Raw genomic sequence first — 24,281 nt, 5'->3', positions numbered from 1 at the left:
TTTGCTAGTATTTTATTGAGGATTTTTGCATCTATGTTCATCAGGGATATTGGCCTGTAGTTTTCTTTCTTTGTGACATCCTTGTCTGGTTTTGGTATCAAGGTGATGGTGGCCTCGTAGAATGAGTTTGGGAGTGTTCCTCCCTCTGCTATATTTTGGAAGAGTTTGAGAACGATAGGTGTTAGCTCTTCTCTAAATGTTTGATAGAATTTGCCTGTGAAGCCATCTGGTCCTGGGCTTTTGTTTGTTGGAAGATTTTTAATCACAGTTTCAATTTCAGTGTTGTGATTGGTCTGTTCATATTTTCTATTTCTTCCTGGTTCAGTCTCAGAAGGTTGTGCATTTCTAAGAATTTGTCCATTTTTTCCAGGTTGTCCATTTTATTGGCATATAGTTGCTTGTAGTCATCTCTCACGATTCTTTGTATTTTTGCAGTGTCAGTTGTTACTTCTCCTTTTTCATTTCTAATTCTATTGATTTGAGTCTTCTCCCTTTTTTCTTGATGATTCTGGGTAATGGTTTATCAATTTTGTTTATGCATGTAGGTCACCTGAGGGCATCTGTTCTTCACTCAGACAGGACGGGGTTAAAGGAGCAGCTGCTGCGGGGGCTCTGGCTCACTCAGGCCGGGGGGAGGGAGGGGTGCGGATGCGGGGCGAACCTGTGTGACGTTGCACCAGCCTGAGGAGTGCCGTGCATTCTCCCGGGGAAGTTGTCCCTGGATCCCGGGACCCTGGCAGTGGCGGGCTGCACAGGCTCCCCGGAAGCGGGGTGTGGATAGTGACCTGTGCTCGCACACAGGCTTCTTGGTGGCGGCAGCAGCAGTCTTAGCATCTCATGCCCGTCTCTGGGGTCCGCGCTGATAGCCGTGGCTCGCACCCGCCTCTGGAGCTCGTTTAGATGGTGCTCTGAACCCCCTCTCCTCCCGCACCCCGAAACAATTGTCTCTTGCCTATTCGGCAGGGCCAGACTTTTCCCTGGACTCCCTCCCGGCTAGCCGTGGTGCACTAACCCCTTCAGGCTATGTTCAAGCCGCCAACCCCAGTCCTCTCCCTGCGCTCCGACCGAAGCCCGACCCTCAGCTCCCAGCCCCGCCCGCCCCGGCGGGTGAGCAAACAAGCCTCTCGGGCTGGTGAGTGCCGGTCGGCACCGATCCTCTCCGCGGGAATCTCTCTGCTTTGCCCTCCGCACCCCTGTGGCTGCGCTCTCCTCCGTGGCCCCCAAGCTCCCCACTCTGCCACCCGCAGTCTCCGCCCGCGAAGGGGCTCCTAGTGTGTGGAAACCTTTCCTCCTTCACGGCTCCCTCCCACTGGTGCAGGTCCCGTCCCTATCCTTTTGTCTCTGTTTATTCTTTTTCCTTTTGCCCTACCCAGGTATGGGGGGAGTTTCTTGCCTTTTGGGAGGTCTGAGGTCTTCTGCCAGCATTCAGTAGGTGTTCTGTAGGAGTTGTTCCACGTGTAGATGTATTTCTGGTGTATCTGTGGGGAGGAAGGTGATCTCCGCGTCTTACTCTTCCGCCATCTTGAAGCTCCTCTCCCAGGTGGGACTTTTTATCTCATTTTTACACAAGAAAATTGAAGCTTTTTCTGGGTAGAAACTGCTTAATTAACTCTTTGCCCAGAATGGTGCTTGACATACGTAAGGTGCTCAGTAAGGTAGTTAAACAAAGGATGGGATTTTTAATCACTGTTGATCCTGATGTACTGTAAGAATTGAATTTTTTTTCCCTTGAAGTCTGCCTGTGTCTCCAGATAGATGGCCTCTTTGTAACATCTCAGGCCCTGGTTCTTGGAGTAGAAATTCAGTATTGATCTTCAAGTTTTATGAAAGATATGTAAAAAGTAGAGATTATCAAAGAAAATCATAAGGTAATATGAATATTAGTAATCTGAATATTGGAATGTAGGTTGAGCTAATTGGAGTTGTTTTAACCTAAAGGAGGAAAGGCTAAGGTTGCTTTCAAATATATGGATAACAAAGTAATTTATTTTTTGCAGAAAGTAGATTAAAAGAGAGAAGAACAGATCAAAAATTAAAACAGATTGTTTAAGAAAATCTGGTGGGGCTTCCCTGGTGGCACAGTGGTTGAGAGTCCGCCTGCCGATGCAGGGGACACAGGTTTGTGCCCCGGTCCAGGAAGATCCCACATGCCGCGGAGCGGCTGGGCCCGTGAGCCATGGCCGTTGAGCCTGCGCATCCGGAGTCTGTGCTCTGCAACGGGAGAGGCCACGACAGTGAGAGGCCCGCGTACTGCAAAAAAAAAAAAAAAAAGAAAGTCTGGTGGAATCTTCAACCTGGGCCATAAGAAGAGAAGATACGCGATGGTTTGTCATTCTAATGAGGCCTTTCTGAGGTCTGTTCCAATACTAGAATTTGAAGATAGTTTTTGGTTAAATATTTTTTCTAGAAGAACGAATACAGTTTTCTTACATGTGGGTCACAGGCGATGATAAGTATTTGGTGGTTTCAAGACACAACCACAGTTACATTAGTAATAGTGGAAAAGTACACTTTTCTTACCCGAGCCATAAAAGCTGGAAAACTGCCAAGTACCTGCTAGCTGAGGAGGGAAGCTGATCCCAGGGCTCACTTCCTGCCGCTGGTGCCGCTTCCTACAGAAACAGAGGGCGCTGCCGCCTGCACGGCTCCTGGGCTGTCACATCAAGTCCGGGACGGAAACAAAGACGATGCGCTGTTTGTTGATTTCTCTCCATCATCAAATGGCCAGTGGCCAGAAGGCGGCCCTGGCGAGCACGAGGAAAGGTTTGTGGTAAATACTCCCCTTCCCTGCCCTGTTCTGACAACAGCACTCGCTGGGTTAGCTGGGACGCTCAGATGAATAAGGTGTGCGGTCTGAACCGCTTTGAGTTTGTCCGAGGAATGCCACAAAAGTAAACTCTTGCTTAGTTGTTGTTGTTGTGTTTTTTTTTTGTTTTTTTTGTTTTTTTTTTTTTGCGGTACGCGGGCCTCTCACTGTTGTGGCCTCTCCCGTTGAGGAGCACAGGTTCCAGACGCGCAGGCTCAGCGGCCATGGCTCACGGGCCCAGCCGCTCCGCGGCATGTGGGATCTTCCCGGACGGGGGCACGAACCCACATCCCCTGCATCGGCAGGTGGACTCTCAACCACTGCACCACCAGGGAAGCCCATTGCTTAGTTTTTAAACATTTTAAAAATTGATAACAAAATTTAAAACAAAATACCTACCTTAAAGTATACAGAAATCATCCACAATTTCAACATCCCATAACATTTTCTTTTTTTAAAAAACTTTAATGTCAGATATTAAGTTCTGAAGAAAAAAGATAATAAAATAGCTCAATGTTAGAGAAAGATTGCATAGACATTCAATGGATATGGATGTGGAAGGTTCAGGGCAAGAGAGACTCTGGCCAGTGTTGTGTCCTGCTCTCAGCAGCTTCCCGGGCTGGGTGGGTGGCCACCCTCCAACCTCGGGTGCTGCTGGGCTCACCCAGGCGTCGGGGCCGTGACGGAACGTGAGTGGACGAGGAGCCGTCAGGGGACAGAGAGCCGTCCAGATCCAGGCTGGCCTAAGGCTACACTGAGGCTGCACAGCTGGCCCTCAGCATCTGTCCCAGGGGATTCACAGACCACCTTTGACTAAAGAAACAGGGGCAAGATGGAGCGCCTGGCACGTGGTGCTCGGGAGTGACTTACAAAGAGTATCACATGTAAGGAGAAAAACTCAAGGTCTCATACAAATACGTTTCCATTTAGGCTCAATTACTTTACATAATTGCCTTTCTTGTCGAGGCATGTGAAGAAGTCATTGGTTTTCTTTACCGTTTAGGGACCTGAAGTTATAATGAGTCAATAGCTTTCAGGGACAAGAATATTGTCTTGTGCTCCCTCCACTTCTCTCCTCCCTAAAAGCCAAAGCCCTCGAACAGATGTTACTTAGATTTTTCCAAAATGTAAATAAGTGACCCCTGGAGAAGGAGAAAATCATAGCATGGAAAGTTTTCAGGGAAAATGCTTTGTTTTTCAGAAAATTATACATGAAGGAAAATAATAAATGGGATTTAGGGTGAAAATATTTATACAACTTTATAACATTCTCTTCCCGGCAGTACCGTAATAATGCTGATTTATCCTTTTGCCATTTTTGCTTTTGTGATTTTGGTCACATCAGAAACTAGTCTGTGATCATTTGTTTCTGGCTTGAAACTCTGTTTTACTTTATATTAAAAGACTTGAAAAAACTCTCTTGCTTCTCACCATATTCCTGTTTCCATGACTACATCAGATGTTTTTTTAAGAAGTACCAGTATTTCTGAAAGTTGTACAGTGTTTTCAGTTGCACACCTAGGAAGCAATTATTGTTTTGGGAGAGGATTTGAAGCTTAAACTACCTTAATATTTGCCAATAGGCTTTAAAATCTATGAATCCACTAAAAACCTTAGATATTATTTCCTCCTTCCTGAACATATAATTTTATTTTATTATTATTATTTTTTAAATATTTATTTATTTGGCTGCACTGGGTCTTAGTTGCGGCCTGTGGGATTTTTCTTTTTTTTTCAGTTGCGGCCTGCAGGATCTAGTTCCCCGACCGGGGATCGAACTGGGGCCCCCTGAATTGGGAGCATGGAGTCTTAACCACTAGCCCACCAGGTAAGTCCCCTGAACATATAATTTTAAACTGTAGTCAAACTCACATTCTCCATAACCTGCCAGTGAGCATGTGTGTCAGCATCTTACCTGTGGAGAGATGCCGGCTTGTAAAAATTCCGAGGGAAATAGGAACTCGGAAAGACAAGCCGTGGTGAGGGAACCTGTGACTAATCTGTAGCAAAGTGAGTCTGATGGTTTGAGCTAACTTGCGTCTGTCCTCCCACTGCCCCGAGAGTTGGGCCACCAGGAGACGAAGACAGTGGGTCCAATCAGGAGGCAGGAACTCAGCGCTGGACCCTGACCACGCTGCCCTCACTGTGGGTGGTGTGCGCCCCTCGGGGGTGAAGTTGGAGGGATGGAGGGGAAGTAAAAGAAAGACACAGAGATACAAGAAGGGAGGAACCAGTGCAAACGAGCTGCAGATCACGCTGGCCGTCCCGGGTCTCGCCGACCTCGGCAGACTCGGAGAGTCATATTTTATGTAGACGAACGTTTTCAACTTCTCCTGCGTCTCAGGAACAGGCAAATGTTTTTCCTTGAGGCTTGGTCAAGGCATTCTTTATATTCCTCAAAGTTTTATCGTATTAATAGATGTCTTGTGGTGTGCTTGAGTTAATCTCGACGCTGTATTTTTCATTGTTAAAGAAAAAGGCATCTTTAGTTTTTGTCTGAACGTTTGACCCTCTGGCCTCTGATGCGGAAGCTTTCCTGACGCAGTCTGCACACAGCCCCGCTATATTTCAGAAGTAGAAGAGCATAACCAATTGAGCGTATGGGAAGTCACCGCGTCAAATATCATTATTAAACTGGATGGAGCGCCCTGTGTGCCCCTTTACTGGTGGATTCCTGTAGGGAGGGGGTCACCCTGGCGGTGAGTCCACATCTGCACCAGGCAGACATCGTGATGATACCCTTGTCCTGACCTCACTTTCCCAGTCCTTATTGAGGGTTTTATTGATTTAGAAAAGCACACTCAGCTGGAGTTAAAGATAAAGCGAGGGGATGGAAACACACTGCTCAGAGCTGCTCTCGTGATGACGGGTGGGACGGGGCAGCTCCCCACACATCGGGCGGCCCTGGGCCCTCGTCCCCCTGTGCGGCCCCGGGAGCCCCGGTGAGGTCGCGGGGACCCCGGTCACCTGCCTCTCAGGCTGAGAGCACTTGCCGGACAGTAACAGACAACACTCCTTATCACGAATCCCCTCTCAAAGATTGCTTTCGCTGACTTTTCCTGCGATCTTGCATCTGTGGACAGATGTGACCATGGGCTGGCGTCTTCCTACTCACGCTGGCTCGGGCGGCCGAGGGGAGTGATGGCAGGGGAGCCGGACTTCACTTGTTCTTGGGCGGCGACGCGGCTTCTCTCCAGACTGGACAGCAGGTGGACGCGGGAGGAGCAGGCGCTCCACGTGTCGTGCTTGTCAGACACACGCTTTCAGGTCTCGTTTGCATCGTAAATGCTTTGTTCCTCCTTTTCTTCACCTGGGACTCAAGCCCTGCTCTGTGATGTCTGCTGCCGTCTGTGGTGTGAACGCCCCAGCTTGGAGCAGCCCACTCACCCACGAGACGCGAGTGAGCTCAGAGCTGGCTGAGCCCGGGAGCCCCTGGCCTGCCACCCGCCACCTGCTGTGATCCACACGCGGCCTCAGGCACGCCGGGCACAGAGAAACGGAATAAAATATTTAGGAAGTGATGAATTTTGAGTTCTTATTATTTTTGCATTGAATATAATTTATTCAGGTGTACTTTTCTATAATTTAAGAAAGTCAATCATGGTAGAACTTAACAAGCAGCTAAACGTCTCCTGAAGATCTAACACGGGTTTCCCGCGAGGCTCCCTGAGCTTGTCCGAGCCTCCTCTGCTCCTGGCGAGGCGTGTACTTTCCGTGGTTACGGTTAATCACCCAGCTGAGTCTGGTGACTGGCTCAACAATTAAAATTAAGTATGAGTGTGGGTTTAGAAAAGCCTTTTAGAATGGAATATTTTATTTGCAGTGTCTCCTGACAAGATCAGTTCCTTACATTCCTTTCACGGAATCACCTTTGAAACTCATGACGTCTGCGGTGACTTTTATTGAAATATAGCAAAACTGGTACACATGTTGCAATGGTGAGCCAATTGATTGCCGAGTTACTAATGTTAGACATTGTGAATTGCATATTGACAGTGAGCATGGAACTATTCAAAATGTGGACAGTAAATCCATGGGTCTGGGGACTGGCCCCTCTAAATTCTTGTAAAGTAACCAGTATTATTCTGATCATTTCTGTCTAAAATGATTGATAGTCGATCATCAAGATACTGTGTCACCCAGACTTAAACCATGTAACAAAGGTAAAACCAATCCTGAGGTTAACATATAAGGTAGACCTTGGACCCACAATCACTGGATGAATTCAGATATGAAGGCAAGACGGAAAATGTAATGCGTGTGAAAACTTTGAGCCTCTAGGTTACTTTTAAAACTGTCTAGGGGATTCTCTGATTATTCAAGTGAAGCCAACACAAAACAGTTGTCTCAATACCTGCTTTCCGTTCCGCCCCCTTAAAGAGCTTTGCTCCCCGATCCTGAGCTCGGACCACGTGCTCCCTTGTGGGCGGCACGGCTGGCTGGCACACATTTGTGTGACTTTCCAGAAGACGGGGAGTAAAGGGTGAATAGGTAAAGTGTACGAAGCAGATGGACCACTGGAGGTGTGGCTGGAGGAGAGGCAAAGGGGAGCCCCGTGTCTGGGGCAGAACTCCCCACCGACCTGGCTGGGGCCTGGCGGGCTCTGCACCCTCGGGAGCCCATGTCTGGAGCCTGGATGGGGCGTCACTCCTTCGCCACCTGGCCACCCGGTCGGCTGTGCAAGGGTCCTGTGCAGTGAGATTTAAATGCCTACCTCACTTTTTAGGCAAAGGTAAAGAATTTTCTCCCTAACTTAAATCTCTTTTTTCCCCACACGATCCACTTGTATTTATAAAATTGGGTCTCACATTTACCAGCAGTGTGGAAAGCACCGGGCAGGTTTCCCTGGGCTGGTTGGTCTGTTGGGAAGAGCTGGGACCCGGGAGCTGCTCCATTTGAACCCGAGGAACAAGGGCTCTGTCACTGAGTTGACACAGGGGACAATGTGCACCGTGGACAGTCACTGAGTCCGAGGCGCCGTCCGCCTGCAGCTCCATCACCGAGAAGCCCAACTGCCCCGTCCACGGGATACAGGGGTTGCACGTCCTTCCAGGGAACCGCAGCCTCCTTTCCTGGGTCTGCACATGCACATAAGCACACACTCCAGTGCCTGTCACGGGAAGGAAATGTGGAACCTTTGCAGGAATGGGGTCCTGTTCCACAGCAAGCAACTCCTTGCTCTGGGCCCGACTGCCAACCTCCCCTTCCGCCTGAGACAAAACCCGCAAATCTGAACACTGGCACCAAGCTCGGGCACCCAGCACGCGCAGGTCTCCAAGCCCTGCAGGGTCATCTCACGGGGCAGTGGCCACGTTTCATTCAATGACTGTGGTGTTTAAGTGGGACTAATAAAAAGAAAGTTTGATTACTTAAAGTCGGGCCAAACGTAGAATTAACAACCTTCCCATGAAAACAACATGAAGGTATAGAAACAGTGTCGAAGGAACTAAAACAGAGCAGAGAAAATGATATCAGAAAAGGATACACTGCTAACATCAGTGGTAACACAGATGAGAGCTAACAGCAGGCGCTGTGCTGAGGACACACCAAACCACGTGTATCACTGACTCTCCCCACAAAACAATCCTGGCAGCTCAATTCCACCTTCCCCAAGGTGGAGGCCCTCACGGGGAGAGGAGTTGGGGGTGGAGGGAGGGTCCTGGAGACACGGCCTTGGGCCCGGGCAGCTGTTTCAAGGCTCTTTCCAGGTGTGTCACCTTCTTTCTGTCCTCAGGAAGGGGCTGCAACAGACCATCCTCTGGTGCAAAGCTGGCCCTGCCAACGTGCTGGTTGTTAATATTTTGATGGTTATTTAATTTTTTTTATTGTGTTTGCTTATTTTTTAATCGATGTACTTCCAGAGTCTTCTTGAGTTCTGCAGGTTTTCTCAAGTTCCTGTCCCTCTTCCTGAGCTAAGAACCAGGTCCTTGGACTCCATTCCTGCCTAGATTTTCTTTTACGTCTCCACGTGGAAAAAAGAGCAAAGCATGGAAGCCAGGAACCCCTCACTAAGTCCGATTCTCCACGACGTGCTGCTGTGGAGCAACCTCCATCCCCTGTCCACTCCCGGGTGCCCCGTGTGGCAGCGGGTCTCAGCTCTGTTCAAACAGAATCTGCTCTTCTCTCGCGATTGTGGCAGGGTGTTTTTCACTTAAAAAAGCCGGGGAAGCGTTCGCTGCAGTTTTGGGGGAGATGCTCCTCTGCGCTGGCGGCTGTGAGAAGAGAAGCTGCTCTGAGTAAGCAGGCAGAGACTTTGTCAGGAGGACGGTTTCTGCAGAGAAGCCTCGTCTTCCAGGCCTCTCCTTCCAGCAGGCTGCTTATTAAAGAGACAGGTGTGTGTGTGCACGTGTATAGGAAACAAACTGAGCCTTGGAGACCCCGCTTCCAGGAAACCTCCTTGCTGTGCTCGATGCCGAGAGAAAGTGACCTCTGATCACCTCTGCGGCGGATTTTTCAGCTCCCAGTGTCTGAGTGCTGGTAATAACGAAGCAGCCAGTTTCTCAGCCTTTGAACTCCCCACAGCCCTTTGAGTCTTCCTGGCTGCTCCTTGCCGGGCGGGAGAGAGGAATGCGGGCAGGCTGGTGCCTGCTCTGTGCGCTGAGGTCTGCGCAATGGCAGCCGCGCCGTGCAGCCCCTTCTCTGCGGCTTCCTGGTGGTGGCAGCAAGAAGCTGGACGGGCTTCTGGGCACATCTTGCGCTCCAGTCAAATGAGTGATTCCCTTCCAGCCCTGTAGGTTTTCAGGCAGCTCCCGACACCGGCTCTGGGTCTGGATGGGAGCTGTCCATCTGTGTGAAGCTGGGCAGCCCGTCCCTCTGCTCTGGGGGCAGCTCTGCCTGGTCCGTCCGGGAGCTGGGAGCGGGCGCTGTCTGCCCTGCTGCCCCGCCTCCCAGACACCTCCAATCACCTGGGCTCTGATGTCCTAGGACACATGGGGAGCGCTCCTGGCGGGAGCTGCTGCTGCTTTTGACGTGTCCTTGTGGCCCGGTGGGCCGATGGCCGGGAGACGTGACTTTATAACATCTGGTGTCGTCTCTGCCGGGTGGGAACTAATGGCTGTGCTGGAATCGTTAAGCCTTTGTACCGGAGCACACGCTGAGCCATTAAAGCAAACCTAATGATCCAGCGCGCGTTCCCAAGCCCCTGTCGCCCCAGAAGCTGCGGCGCTCGGGAAGCCCTGTGTCTCTTGCCCTCGAGCCAGACCCCTCCCAGTGGCCTCCACGCTCCCACATGGTTGCCTGTGAATGTCGTGGATCCTACGAAGCTGCAGTGACTCCAGGCCAGCGCTGGGACCCTGTCCGTGGGCGCCTCCCCGCGTGGCCCTTGCAGTTGAGGTCTGACCTGTCCGTGCCTCGGTTTACTCACCATTAATCATACCGTCTGCCTGTCCACTTCTGGGAAGGCTGTAAGATCACACGAAGTCGTGGGTGTAAAAGTGATTTGCAAAGTATAAAAGTGCCACTCAAATAACAAAAACCCTGCAGGTGCTGGGGTCAGGGCACAGGGTCAGGGAACCAGCCCCGCCGACTGTGACTGAGTGTGTGGGGCCTCAGTGAGCACTTCGGGGAACAGGCTTGGTTTCCTGCTGGCCGAGGCACCTGTGTAAGGAGCGTAGGTGCAGGGTGCTTGGACCACAGCGTCCTCAGACCAGCAGCGGTGCGCCCTCCTCACCAACACACACTGGACGCCTGTTACCTGGACGGCAGGTGCCTGTCGGTGCTGAAGCCGGTGAATACCAGCCCCTCACAGCCCTGTGTCCACCAGGCAGTGCCAATCTGGGAGTCAGGACAAAGGTGGTGTCAGGGATGCAAAGGACGGAGAAGGGAATCCCTGCCCACTTTCACTTTCAGTTTTGGTTCTTACTGATGCCTCTAGGGCCGCGGACCGTATCTGACGCATACCGTCGCGGACGGGTCGACCCTCCGTGGACAGAGGGAAGGTGGGTGAGCTTGGAGGATGGCTCACTGCCAGTGCCGATGTGAGTCACACTTTGGGGTGTGCCCAGGACGCCCTATTGCTTTGCAGTGTGCTCTGTACCCATAGTGCCTGAGATGCGCATGCGTGTTGACTGTCGTTGCGGGAAAACCCCAGATCAACCTTAGATGCAACGTGGTCTTCAGGGAGCTGGTGGCCGCCTTGCGCTGCAGGTGGACGTGGTGGAGGTGACTTCCTCACGCGCATCAGCTCCTGAACGAAGATGTGGCTGGTTCTCCCATTTGGAGTTTGAAGCCTGTAGGGAAGGACCCAAATGGGTTTGGTTTTCTTTAGATCATAGCAATACTCTGGGGGTCCGACTTTCCGAGGATCCAGACAACTCGCTACCGTCCGCGAGCCCTGCCAGGCTGCTTCTAGAACCTTCATACCAGGTGAGAGATTAACACAGTCACTTACCGGCCTGGGGTTGCAGGTGAATGAGGTACCTTTTGTCCTTGGGGAGCCTGTCTTTTGTCGGGTATGGGCACATACCAGCAAGAACTTGAACTCTGACGGGTTGCTGGTGACGGGGTGATGGGGGCCCCCGGAGTTTCCTGAGAGACCCGGACAGAAGCAGGTCTGGGCATGAGGTGGAGTGACCCAGGTGGAGCAAGGGCGAGGGAGGAAGAGAGTAGACAGTAAGGTCAGAACCAGCTGGTGACCTGGGAGAAAAGGAGGCAGTAGGATGCGGTAGCAGATGTATGTGCAGCGTGGAAGGTAAAGTGTAACGAGACGCGGTCTGAGAGGCAGGCCCTCAGGAGGCCGTGTGCGGAGGTTGAAACAGGTGAGGTGAAGACTCCGGAGGAGGGATGGGGGCGCTGCTCCCCAAGAGGGCGAGAGGCTGGCGGAGACAGACCGTCCACACGAATGTCTGTCATTCTTGGGGCAGGAGATCTGGATTCTGGGAACATTGGGGGAAATGTTAGAGTCCCCCGGAGTCCGCGAGTTTGGTCTGAGAACAGTGTTCACGCATCCGTCACGTCACTGGGGGTGGTCACCCCCCAGATGAGTGCGCTGCCGTGAATTACGGGCCCAGGGAAGTCAGTTGGCAGACGAGGGCAAAGCTGAGGAGTGGGCCAGGCAGCGGCTCGGGGCTGACCCCTCTGCAGGACCGGGTAGGTCCACAGGGAGGGGGACCCCGGCGGGAAGGGAGGGGAGGAGGCGTGAGGCCCCGCAGGCCCGCAGGGGTGTCAGCTCCAGGGGCCCCTCGTCCTGGCAAAGCCCTGCCGGGTGGCCTCTCGGGTGCCCCAAGTTGCCGGAACACCTAACCGGCCACAACAGTGCATGTTTCTGAGAGAGTAACACACCCGCCAAGGAAGGGAGGCTGTTCTCAGGACGTGTGGCTTCTACCAGGTGATTTCGTATCTTGTTTACCTGCACATTCTCTGCCTTTAAAAGTTAAGATTTTGTGGCCAGCCGCGTGCTGAAAACGTGTGAGTTTGAAGCCCTTGACCTCATAACTTTACCCGGGGCCTGGATCAGTGGGATCGCCGCCCTGGCGGCATAAATCCTGCAGTGCCCTCCCGCCAGTGGCAAGGCCTTTAAGTTTCCTAAGGATGCTAGTTTCTTAGCAGATTGTCCTAGGTTGTTCTAGTCCATAGAATAATCTTTATTGAACTCAAGTCATACTTACTATGTACTTTACTTGGAGTCTATTTACTTTTGCTCCATTTGTGAAGATGTATTCCATGTAATAAACTTACACTGTGAACGTCAAATAAAGGCACTCAATCAGCTAGTATTCTTCTCTGGGCAAAGACATACATACTCATCCTAGTGAATTTTCCAGGTGCCCAAGTGTCCCTGGTTTACTGCTTTTTGTCTCTGAGGGACCATTTTTTAATAGATTAAAAAAATTTTATTTACTTATTTATTTATTTATGGCCGTGTTGGGCCTTCGTTGTTGTGCGTGGGCTTTCTCTAGTTGCAGCGAGCGGGGGCTACTCTTCGTTGCGGTGCACGGGCTTCTCATTGTGGTGGCTTCTCTTGTCATGGAGCATGGGCTGTAGGCACGTGGGCTTCAGTAGTTGTGGCACACGGGCTCAGTAGTTGTGGCTCGCGGGCTCTAGAGTGCAGGCTCAGTAGTTGTGGCTTGAAGGCTCTAGAGCACGGGCTCAGTAGTTGTGGTGCACGGGCTTAGCTGCTCCGTGGCATGTGGGATCTTCCCAGACCAGAGATAGAACCCATGTCCCCTGCATTGGCAGGTGGATTCTTAACCACTGTGCCACCAGGGAAGTCCACGAGTGACCATTTTTAATTTTGTTTGGTGACCACCATGAAAGGTCGCTGCTGACACCCCTGAAATGATGGGCAGAATTAACCACTGACCTCTGGTCCTGATCTCCCACAGTGAGTGTGGGCCGTCAGGGCTGCCTTGGACCTCAGGGAGATAATTCTGTCATACTTTATGCTGTTGGGTACGTACTGGTGTCCCAACGACTTTCTCAGGAATCAGCGTCACCCTGGGCACACAAACTCACACAGAAAGAGGTTTTCCAACAACACAGGCCTTGGGATTCAGTCATCGACTCATTCAGCAGATATTTATTAAGCGCCAACTCTCTGAAAAGCCAGGAGGACAAGAGTGAATAAGACTGGTGAGATCTATGTGTTCATGGACGTACATTCTTGTAGAATGAAAAAAACCGTCAGATAATTAAATAGGAAATTAGAGAAAAACAGAGACGGGCGGTGCGGTGGTGTGCGGTGCACTAAGCCCTGGCTTCCCTTCGGGGCGCTGAGGGGGGTTAGTAACTAGTGCAGCTGCAGCAAAGGGGTGGCTGATGGGACACTGTCTTCTAGGCTTTCATCCCTCCACTTAGCGCCACGTCTCCCATTTTCTCACAGCATAACTGATAGAAATGGGAAATCCTGCCCGAGGATCAAAGGCCTTTTGGAGGCAGCAGAGGGCTGGATGCGCATGTGCGTCAGGAACACGGGTCTCTGTCTGGTTTCTGATGTCACATCAGGGAGAGGAGAGCCCTCCCAGAGGGCTGAGCGGCCCTTCAACAAAGAACCACGACTCCCCGCCCCCCCCAGGGTGGGTGGGTGTGAACACGCGGTGGCTCCTGGGTCCGCCAAGGGGACTCGGGTGGCAGCTGGAGGCTCTGGGGCTTCTGAGCACGGGGCCGGGAGGCTGGGGGAGCCGCGTGCCCAGGGATGGCCAAGGGTGGACGGGAGGGTGCCGGTGCGAGGGCTGGGCGGGCAGCGCCGGGGGTCCGGAGAGGCCTCTGCCGAGAGGAGCCCCGGGCACCCCTCCGCCCACGCCCCGTCCCGGAGCCGCCGCGGGCGTCACCCCCGCTGCACCCCGGGACCTGCGGGCGGAGGGCGCTCGGCTGTTCGGCAGCCGCGTGGCTTTCCTGCAGAGCCGGGACGTGTCCCGACCGCACCTGCAGGGCTCCCGTCCCGGGGCCGCGGCACTGGCTGCGCTGCACCTGCCGTGGGTGCGCCTGCCGCGGGGCCGCATACCTGGCGCTGGGCTGCAGGCCCCGGCCTGCTCTGCATCCTGCTGTGCCCGCGGTGGCGAGACTCTGCACGGCCAGGATTTCCTAGCCGGCACGGAAGCGAGGGGGGGGGCTCCCCCCTGCCTCCCCCCGTGCATGGCCCATCGTGACCTCACCTTCGTCCTTCTGCTGCTGTCAGCTCCTCTGCTTATCGCGGCTTCTCAAGAGCGAACTGCTCAGACCCTAGAGGCTGGCCCTGGAGGAGGGGACACCAATCGCCAGGGAAGCAGGGCTTTGCTGAGGCTCTTTGGGGGCAGCTAGTCGTGCTTTCCTATCAGAACCCACACACAAGCTTTATGCAAAGTCAAGTGCTGTTTGCTCCTGGACCTTGAACGTTTTGGTAGTTTTTCTGGGCTCTGAGAGACATCTCCAGGCATGGGCTTGTTCGGGGCGACCGGGGGAGGGGTGCTGAGATGGAAGGAACAGCACACACCCGGGGGCAGCGTGCATGGCCGGAGGGGAGCGGGGACGCCGCTGAGGCTCCGAGGCCACTCCGAGCGCCTGCCCCGTGGACCAGGATTTGGCTGCAGGGTTTTCTGTCGTCCTGCTTCTGTGATGTGCCACAGTGACAGAGCAGCGGGAAGGCTTTCTGCTGAGGACAGAGCACCTGCCACTAGCTCTTCTGACCACAGCGGTGACTGCCTTGCACAGAGTATTCGCCAGTGGTGGGAGTTTAACATCTCGTTTCCTGGTTGGAATTTTCCATGTGGGCATTTGTATGTCCTTCGTGCTCGTTGGATTTGTGGGGGCTGCAGGGCGCTAGAGCCCGCGGGGGCTGGGCGGGAGCTGGGGCGGAGCCGTGGAGGAAGCGTCCTATTTCACCCCTTTCTCCAAACGTCCTCTTGCTGGTAACCCCTCACACAGGGACCCTGTGTGTGTGTGTGTGTGTGTGTGTGCTGTGTGTGTGCATGCGTGTGCGTGTGTGCGTGTGTGGCTGGGCCATGTGGTGGGGACCGTGCAGGCCGATGAGGCTGGAGGGGGTGAAAGTTGACACCATGATGTGTGTCTTGGGGGAGGAGCATTTTCTTGCGGGATTAAATCTCGGCTGGAGGACACAGCAAACGCAGGGCCTGTGGCTCGGCTCCCAGGGGAGGTCGGGACAGTGTGGGGACGTCAAGACACACGAGGGGTTTCTGGGGCGTCTGCAGAGGCCCCAGCATCTCCGTGCTCTTCTGTGGCTGCACCTGCGGGTGAGTGGCCGCCGGGCCACCTCGTCCATGTGGTGCTCTATTGGGGTGAAGCTTCCCAGTGTCGGGTTTACTGGCAGCCCCTCGAGGGCACAGCAGCTCCACCCTCCCCCGTCATAAGCCCCCATCCCCCCACCTTCCAGTCCATCAGGACCATTCTCTTCGCTGTGTCTTTATTTTTGGCTGCGTTGGGTCTTCGTTGCTGTGCACGGGCTTTCTCTAGTTGTGGCGAGCGGGGGCTACTCTTTGTTGCGGTGCACGGGCTTCTCATTGCGGTGGCTTCTCTTGTTGCGGAGCACGGGCTCTAGGCTCACAGGCTTCAGTAGTTGTGGCACACGGGCTCAGTAGTTGTGGCACGTGGGCTCAGTAGTTGTGGCTCACGGGCTCAGTAGTTGTGGCTCATGGGCTCTAGAGCACAGGCTCAGTAGTTGTGGCACACGGGCTTAGTTGCTCTGTGGCATGTGGGATCTTCCTGGACCAGGGCTCAAATCCGTGTCCCCTGCATTGGCAGGCGGATTCTTAACCACCGTGCAGGGAAGTCCCCTCGCTGTGTCTTGACATAATTTCTGGCTGCAATCGATGCCGTTTTGCTTTTCAGAAAACGCCTTTGCGTGTGTGTACACTTAGGTTAGCGTCTGGATGACTGTCCCCTGCCCACATTTTCTTGTTGCTGTTCTTTTAGGGCCCCTGCGATCAAATCAAACCTCAGTTTTCACTTCTCCAGGCCAAATACGTGATTCCTTTTGCCGCCTGTGGTGTGTTGTGAAATCCCCCCGGGGCCCCACTGGTCTCCAGGCGTGAAGCCAAGCGAGCTGCCCACACCTCGTGCGTCACTGTGGGACCAGCCTGGCGCGGCCGCGCGTCTGCATCCTAAGCAGCTTCCTGAGCTGTGGCCGCACCGGGGGCCATGCAGATGCTCTGCGGCCTCATTCCCCTTGCAGGCAGAGGGGCCGCCTCCCTCAGACCGGCGTTCGCTGGACCCTGGATGAGCCCCCGGGCCCCACACATGGCTCCCCGCACGGCCAGGCGCTCTGTCGTGCTTACCTGGGCCACTGCCCGTCACTCCTGCTGGCGCCGAGGGAGGGGCACGTCCACCCGAGAGATCTGTGCCACCTGCCCTGGGTTATAAGACGTGTGCCCGGGCTGGGGGGCCTGGGACCCCACTGAGCCAGGTGGCCCCGTCCTGCTCCCCGGAGCCTGTGCTCAGCTGCCCCTTCATGTCCCCCAGGACACGCATGTCCTCAACTGCCTGGCGGCCCCTTCCCCCGTTGTTCTCATCACTCAGTCCTTCCCTCCTGCCTCCCCCTCCCCCCATTCATCCTGCCCCCTGTGGGCTCTGGGGGATGGCTGTTCCCCCCCCCCCCCGACCTGTTCACACTTTTCAGGGCTGAGGATTCTTCCAAGCAGAGGAATTCAAGGGACCAGCTCAGGACGACCCTGCTTGTGAGCCTCACTGCACGGGGTTGCCTTGTCCGTCCTCTCTGAGATCGGCAGCCCTGGGTCCTCACGGGGCGGGACCTCCACCCGGGGGTAGAGCCGCTTCCGCGGGATGGTCTTGAGGGCGGAGGCTGAGCCCCAGCCCCCTCGCCCTCACCCTCTCCTGGGGGGACACAGAGAAAGGCGGGAGGGGATGCCTCTCCTCACACCTGGAGGTGCCCCCAGGACGCCAGGCGAGGGCACAGCAGGCGGGGCCGAGGGCGAGCGTGCCAGCGTCTGAGGGAGGAGGCCTGCTGGGGGGCGCAGGTGCACGTGCGTGAACAGGCATGCCTGCACACACAAACACGCGTACACACAGACACATGCACACACGCATACGCAAGGCCACAGCTCACACTGGGACCAGAGACAAGCGCTCAGACCCACTCAGCAGTGACAGGGTCGGAGGTCAACGGCAGGTGCAGGAGGTTGTCCCTGGACGTCCCCTGTCACCTGTGTGCTCCTGGGACGTGGCAGTGCTGAGGAGGGAGCTTGGGGAAGGAGAGTGTATCACCGTGTTGCCGAGTCACGTGCGGGGAAGGCATTTTCCATCCCGTCCGAGGATCCCACTGCCCCCGACACCGGCTCCTCCAGGCACCCCCCCGAGACGCCCACCCCTGCGGGGGCCCCTGCGAGTGGGTCTGCCTGCTGAGGGTGACCGAGGAGCCCCGGCCTCACTGCCCCTCCCGAGAGCCCGGCGGGTCCAAGTCCCGCGTGGCTGAGTCCAGGGCCGACCTGGATGGAGCGTCTGTCCTGTGCCCGGTGCTCTCCAGGTACACCCCATCTGCCCCCTCCCTGGGTATCCACGCCCTGCGGGCGGGCATCCCTGTGGCCCAAATGCGTGCGTGGGGTGAAGTGAGGCCCGGAGGGACCTTGGGCCCTGGGACCGGGTGCGCAGAGGGGCTCCTGCCCGGTGCCCGACCAGAAGCGCATCTGCTGACCCTGGGGACGCAGGGGAGCCCCGGAGCTGGCAGGGCGGGGGCTCAGTGCCCCTCCAGCTCACCTGCACACCCCCCCCTCCCAGGCCCAGGCGCAGGGCTGCACCGCCTGCAGCTCCGTGTACTCCGGGAGAAAAGCCTCAGATCACAACCTCTGGATCCCGGGTCCCAGAATCGTCCCGATTTTGATTTTCTGTGACTACTCACCCCATCTGTACCTGAGGGACGTGACCGCCTGGTATTCCTCCCCCGCAGCAGCAGGTCCCGACAGGGCTCGCCTGGAGCAGCCGCCCCGGTGGACCGGGGGCACCAAGATCACAGGGGGCGGGTGGGGCTGCCGGGAGACAGTCACCCGGCGGGGATGCAGCCCACCACCCCCGCCCTCCGGGGGTGCCGCTCTGCCCAGCTGCCCAGGTGCAGCCCGCCGCCGGGAGCTCAGGGGAGGCGTGGCGTCAGAGGAGAGACCCAAGAGGAGCGTGAGGCCTCCCCGGCCGGCGGGCCGCAGGGCGCGGGGCCTGTGAGGGGCCGGCTCTGCCCCCCTCCTGCAGGCCCCCTCTGCCCAGCAGGCCTGCCCCTCTCCTGGGCCTCTCCCGACACGGCAGACACAGGGCTCTGGGGCCCCGAGCTGGGCCACTCGGGTGGTTTGAAGGCCCGGCGGCTCCTGCCGCCTCGTCGTCACTCGCTGCCGTTGGGCGCCTTCTTTGCGCCCACACTTCCCTTCCCAGCCACTCCGTCCTGCCGGGGCCCTGGACCCAGCCCTGGAGCAGTTCCGCAGCCTCAGAGCCCCGTGGGATTTTTGACGGTGTAAGGTGCCCTGGCCATGCCCGCACCCTGCCCTTAGAGTCTAGCAGCCTCACCCCGGGGGGCTGGGAGCCCCCCTTCCAAGCGCTGGGGGCCTGAAGACGTCCCGCGCCTCCATTTCTGCCTCCTGTCCCCAGCTGTACTCGGTAGTTGCTTGTTTGCAAAACGGCCTCTGATTACAGGTCGGGATCGGGGCTGAGCGGCCCTTCAACAAAGAACCACGACTCCCCCCCCAGGGTGGGTGGGTGTGAACACGCGGTGGCTCCTGGGCCCGCCAAGGGGACTCGGGTGGCAGCTGGAGGCTCTGGGGCTTCTCAGCACGGGGCCGGGAGGCTGGGGGAGCCGCGTGCCCAGGGATGGCCGAGGGTGGATGGGAGGGTGCCGGTGCGAGGACTGGGCGGGCAGCGCCGGGGGTCCGGAGAGGCCTCTGCCGAGAGGAGCCCCGGGCACCCCTCCGCCCACGCCCCGTCTCGGAGCCGCCACGGGCGTCACCCCCGCTGCACCCCGGGACCTGCGGGCGGAGGGCGCTCGGCTGTTCGGCAGCCGCGTGGCTTTCCTGCAGAGCCGGGACGTGTCCCGACCGCACCTGCAGGGCTCCCGTCCCGGGGCCGCGGCACTGGCTGCGCTGCACCTGCCGTGGGCGCGCCTGCCGCGGGGCCGCATACCTGGCGCTGGGCTGCAGGCCCCGGCCTGCTCTGCATCCTGCTGTGCCCGCCGTGGCGAGACTCTGCACGGCCAGGATTTCCTAGCCGGCACGGAGGGCGGGGGGGACGTGCCGCCCCTTAACTCTCCATCTTACCTGTTTTCTTTAAAACAAATTCACGCGGTGAAAACGGTGCTCCCAGTCAGGGAATGCCCTCCCCCAGCCCCTTCCTCCTGGCCCTCCTATCCCTCCATCGCCCCCTCCTTTCCTCCTTCTTTCTGAGACAACAGCGGCTCCGATTTCCTGGACTCTGTGCTCCCTGCAGGTGGGACAGTGGGACTCTTCTCACCTGGCTTGTGGTCTGCAGACACCGAACCTGGGGCACCGTGCCCAAATCCAGCAGGATGGTTTTCAGAGTCCTCGGCAAGAAGGAGGTGCATCCGCTTCCCAGCTGATGACTGACCCTAGTTTCTAGGGCTGCTGTGTTCTTTCCTGAATTTTACGAGTCAGAATCAGCATCAAGTCATATTTAGAAATGCAAGGAGGCAAGAAGCCTGTTCTGCACTTAGTCAAACTTACCCTGTCCCAGTTAGGAACGTGGCAAGCAGCCCCAGGTGTGAACTTGGCCGGCTCGAGCTCACATAACGTGGACGCAGCTCGTGTTTACTCAGTGGGCTTTTGGGCTCTTGTGCTTTCATGCAAACCCTACAGCCTGTTAGTTCCTCTGTGATATCAGCACCTTAGAGCCGGCACCACAAGCACACTGAGCGCTGAGTGCGGTTTGTCAGGAAGAGACGTTAGCCGGACAGTGCTTGCTGTTTGGGGCTGGTGGCGTCTTGGGGTGAGAGGAAAATTCAAGGGGCTCGAATGTTCCTCTTGAAGGGAATGAAGTGCTGTATGTTTCTGTGAGTCTGTGATGAGGGTGGTGTGTGTGTGTGTGTTAATGGGGGGCAGTTTCGTTAAAACAGACTCCAAGCGTGTCATGTTCGTGAAGATCCTAGTGACGCTTCCTCTGGAGTTTTATCCTGGCTCCATGAGATTCATTTCTCTAAATACGTTAGATTATTGAAGGCATTTCTCGAGACGCCCTTCATCTGCCTGTGGCTCCGTCACTTAAGCGATGCCCCACGTTTGTCCACAGGGAGGACCCAGAGCTGGGTTCTTCAAGTCAAGGCTGCCTGTATTTTTTTTTTTTATAAATGTATTTATTTATTTGTTTTTATTTTTGGCTGTGTTGGGTCTTTGTTGCTGTGCGCGGGCTTTCTCTCCTTGTGGCGAGCAGGGGCTACTCTTCGTTGTGGTGCACGGGCTTCTCATTGCAGTGGCTTCTCTTGTTGCAGAACACGGGCTCTAGGCGCACGGGCTTCAGTAGTTGTGGCTGACGGGCTCAGTACTTGTGGCTCGCAGGCTCAGTAGTTGTGGCGCACAGGCTTAGTTGCTCCGCGGCATGTGGGATCTTCCCGGACGAGGGCTAGAACCCGTCTCCCCTGCGCTGGCAGGCGGATTCTTAACCACTGCGCCACCAGGGAAGCCCTGCCTGTGCTCTTATTTATTCATCACCTACGAGCCCCTGGTGAGAACACTGGCCCTCATGTCCACCACATACCTTTATTAACCTCGTATTCATTTCGCACTTTACAGTTGACAGAACGGCACTGTAGGCTGATCCTTACTCATTCTCAAAGACCCTGTGAGGTGAAATGGAGGCAGAGAGAGTAGGCACTGCTCCCGCTTTACCTGAGATGCACCTGTGGGGTAATCTGTAGCCTGTGGGTCGGGAGACCGTGGGCCCAGCTTTGCAGGACAGCCCCAATCACACGGGCCTGATAGGACCACAGCTTCCCCTCGCAGTCTCGATGCACGGTGCACACTCTGGCCCCACCGTCCACAAACCACTCTGCGCTTCTGTCAGACGTTCAAGTCCACGTGGCCCGTGTCGGGCCGTCAGAGCATGACCGCAGGCGGGGCCTGGCGCAAACCCGCCCTTCCCCACAGCTGGGGTCCTTGGGCTGCTTCCCGGCCCTTGGCGAGAGCCACGTCACCACGTCTGCGTTTGCTGCTGGGTCCCGTGGACTCGGCTCCTGACATCTGCTTCTCCGGATGGAAACCTCTCTACGCTGCCCTGGCCTCCGTGAGGGGCCCAGCCCCCCCATCCCAGAGGACTTCTGCCATCCCCCCCAGCAGCCCACAGTGGCCTCACCTCTCCTTCCACCCCGCCTTGTGCGTGGCTGCCCTCGTGACTGGGCGGGGCCCAGCCTAGTGTCCTGACTGCTCTTTGTTCCGGAAACGGGTGCCTTTACATGCAAATTGGAAATTCAACGAAAGAAAGAACATTCCCAGGTGTTTCTGACGTGAAGAGCCCTGGAGAGGCCCAGCGGCCCCCTCTGCGCGCATAAACCACGTGGCGGCCCGGCCGCCAGGAAGGGAAGCAGGAAGCCCCTGCAGGGAGCTGTCCTCGGTCACCCTGAGCAGCAAGGAGAGTGGACGTCCCCTTCCGCGACCGTGAGGGAAGGTTTACCCTTAGATCCAGGCAAGGGCTGAGTGTGGCCTGGCTCTGTATCACTTCGGTGCGCGGAGGAAGTTTCTTGATTTCCCTAAACCCTGACTCCCTCCATTGGAGGGACAGTGGATCTCGGATGGGACGGGAGGTCATGCCCTTGGTTGCCCCCAGGACTGAGTGGGAAGCATGGGGTGATCGCGTAGCATTTAGCGTGACACCTCAAGCAAAAGTGCTCGTTGGGGTTTTGTATGATGTGTCACTGAGATCACAGGGACTGTTATTCCTCTTCTGACCCCGTTGTATTCTAAAGGTTATTAAGGACCAGATGGTTTCCATTAGCCTCTGGACGGGCCTGAGCTCCAGGCTGACCGCTCCCACTAGGAGGCGGTGGCTCGGCCCCTGCTGCCACTGGAGACAGGACGTGCCCATCTTTCTGCCTGCTCCGTCCCTGCTTGCCGCCCTGGGCTCTGAGCCACTGTGCCGTCGTCCACACCGAGACTTGGGGGTGGGGACAGGAAACGGGTGCACAAGGTCCAGGGCAGGATGACCTGGACGCCACCCAATTTTGTCAAATGCCCTCTGGGTGGACAGCCTCTCCCGCAGGGGTGCCGAGTCCGGCCAGGCAGCAGGAAGTGGAGACAGACAGGGGATGCGGGTCTCGGGGGAGGAGCGTTTTCCTGGCGGATTCAGTGGGCGGCACAGGGCACAGGAAGCCACGCTTGGGATGCAGGGACCTTGAGCGCTGCATGCCTTGGGGATGCGATGTGGAGTCCCCAGCCCGTCCCCAGCCCGGCCGCCCCTCCTCTTGCTGGGAAGTGGGCACCTCCTGGCTGGCTCTCAGGTGTGTTTGGGGACGGCTCCTCCTTCAGGGGTGACCGAGACTGGCGACGCTCCAGGAGGTCCTGTGCTCCACCTGGATGGAGCGCGGCCCCTGAGGTGGGGGACACATGCGACTTCAGCCCTTCTGGGCATTGCCAGGCGATTGCACAGTCAGTGCGTCGTAACGAGCGCTAGTCTGGGGACAAGCCTATTCCGTTGTGTATCTTTTACGGCAGCTGCATGTGAACCTTGACAACTGGGAGGGTTGGGGGCGGTGAGCAAACACATCAGGAAAGATACACTTGGAGGAACCTTCTCTAGACGCGGCTGTCTTCACAGTTTCCGAGCGTATGCGGTGGGAATTCCCTTGAACAATCTCCTTTCATTCAGTGACATAACTCGTGCTGGGCCGGGGGGAGGGGCTGTCGCAGGGATGCCTGGTGCTGTGGGGGCGGCAGGGGCGGCGCAGGGCGCGGAGCCCTCGTCGACACTGCGGACCGGGCGAGGCCAGGGGCTGACTTAGTCTTAGGCTGGGTTACCCCCCCTTCCCGGCTTAGCCCGAGGTGGGACTCGCAGGCAATTGCAGGCTTGACTTCTCACAAGTGCAATCTTGTTCCCAAAGATATTTGCAGGTTAAGAATGCAGGACTACCAGTTTTCAGTGATAGCTTTCAAATCCTGTAGTTGAAAAACAAAAGGATTGTTTCCCAAACAGAATCTCTCTGTGCTGCGTGGAGGCCACGCAGCCCCCCAGAGGGGCCTCCCACGGCGCGGGGGGCTGGTGGGAGGGGAGGGAAGCCCCACTCAGAGGAGCCAGTGAGAGGAAGGCTGCGTTCAACTCTCCAGGTTATGACCGCTTCCCGCAGCCCGACCCTGCCGCCCGAGGCAGGCGCCGTGCCGAGCGGGCAGGATGGGCTGAGCCTGGGCGGGGGTCAGCAGCGGGGCCCAGCGCGGAGCTCGAGGACACAGGGGTCCTCAGAGGGACGCGGGTACTCGGATGAGCTGCCCCGGAGTCGAGTGACTCCTTGGTGCTAAACTCCTCTGAGTTACCACAGTGGTGGCATGAAGAGAGGCCGGGACTCTCGAGCAAGGTGCAGGGGGAGGCGACTGGGGCACATCTTGAAGAGGGGTTCAGGAGGCAGGGCATGCTCTGAGCTGCCCGGGGAGGCTGTGGCTTCTCCCTCAGGTGCTGGCATCCTCTTCAGTTCCACCACAGTTACGGAGAATTGTTTTAAAGGTTTTTTTAGTTTTAAATAAAGTCAAGTAATAAAACAGGGTTATCCACGTGGAAGTCAATTTGTACCCAACCTACAACACGATGTTTAGGGACAGACGCAAAGCATTAGTTCTTTGCATCATGAGTTCAAATCACGGTCAGTTAGGGCCCACGCGTTGGCAAAGAAGTTAAAAGACGGTGCGGCACAGGGACGGGATCTGTCCTCACGCGTTGGCCCAGCCGGTCTTCCCGGAGGGTGTGAGGTCACATGTGCTGGAAATCTCAAAATGATGCAGGCCTGAAAGCCAGCATTCCTACTTCTACAAAGTTACCCCAAGTAAGTAAGCGACGATGCACGTGAAGAGGTTTATCTACAAGGACAGTTCATTTCGGGAAGTATCTGTAACAGCAAAAATGTGGC

The 24,281-nt window shown here is 56.2% G+C and overlaps 1 protein-coding gene across 4 annotated transcripts in view; it reads left to right on the top strand.

Annotated features, from left to right (window-relative positions):
* Positions 1-10,889: 10,889 nt before the first annotated feature.
* Positions 10,890-24,281, top strand: part of PPDPFL (pancreatic progenitor cell differentiation and proliferation factor like) — a 185,949-nt gene continuing 172,557 nt past the window's right edge. For all 4 annotated transcript variants that reach the window (XR_010936547.1, XR_010936545.1, XR_010936546.1 and 1 more), the window contains exon 1: positions 10,890-11,170. The gene's annotated coding sequence lies outside the window, so the exon portion shown is untranslated. The remainder of the gene's footprint in view (positions 11,171-24,281) is intronic.

The sequence above is a fragment of the Pseudorca crassidens genome, chromosome 17 (genome assembly GCF_039906515.1).
Source record: "Pseudorca crassidens isolate mPseCra1 chromosome 17, mPseCra1.hap1, whole genome shotgun sequence".
In the NCBI taxonomy this organism is placed as follows: Eukaryota; Metazoa; Chordata; class Mammalia; order Artiodactyla; family Delphinidae; genus Pseudorca; species Pseudorca crassidens.
Note: the sequence above shows the minus strand (reverse complement) of the source record. Positions and strands in the feature narration are given on the sequence as shown.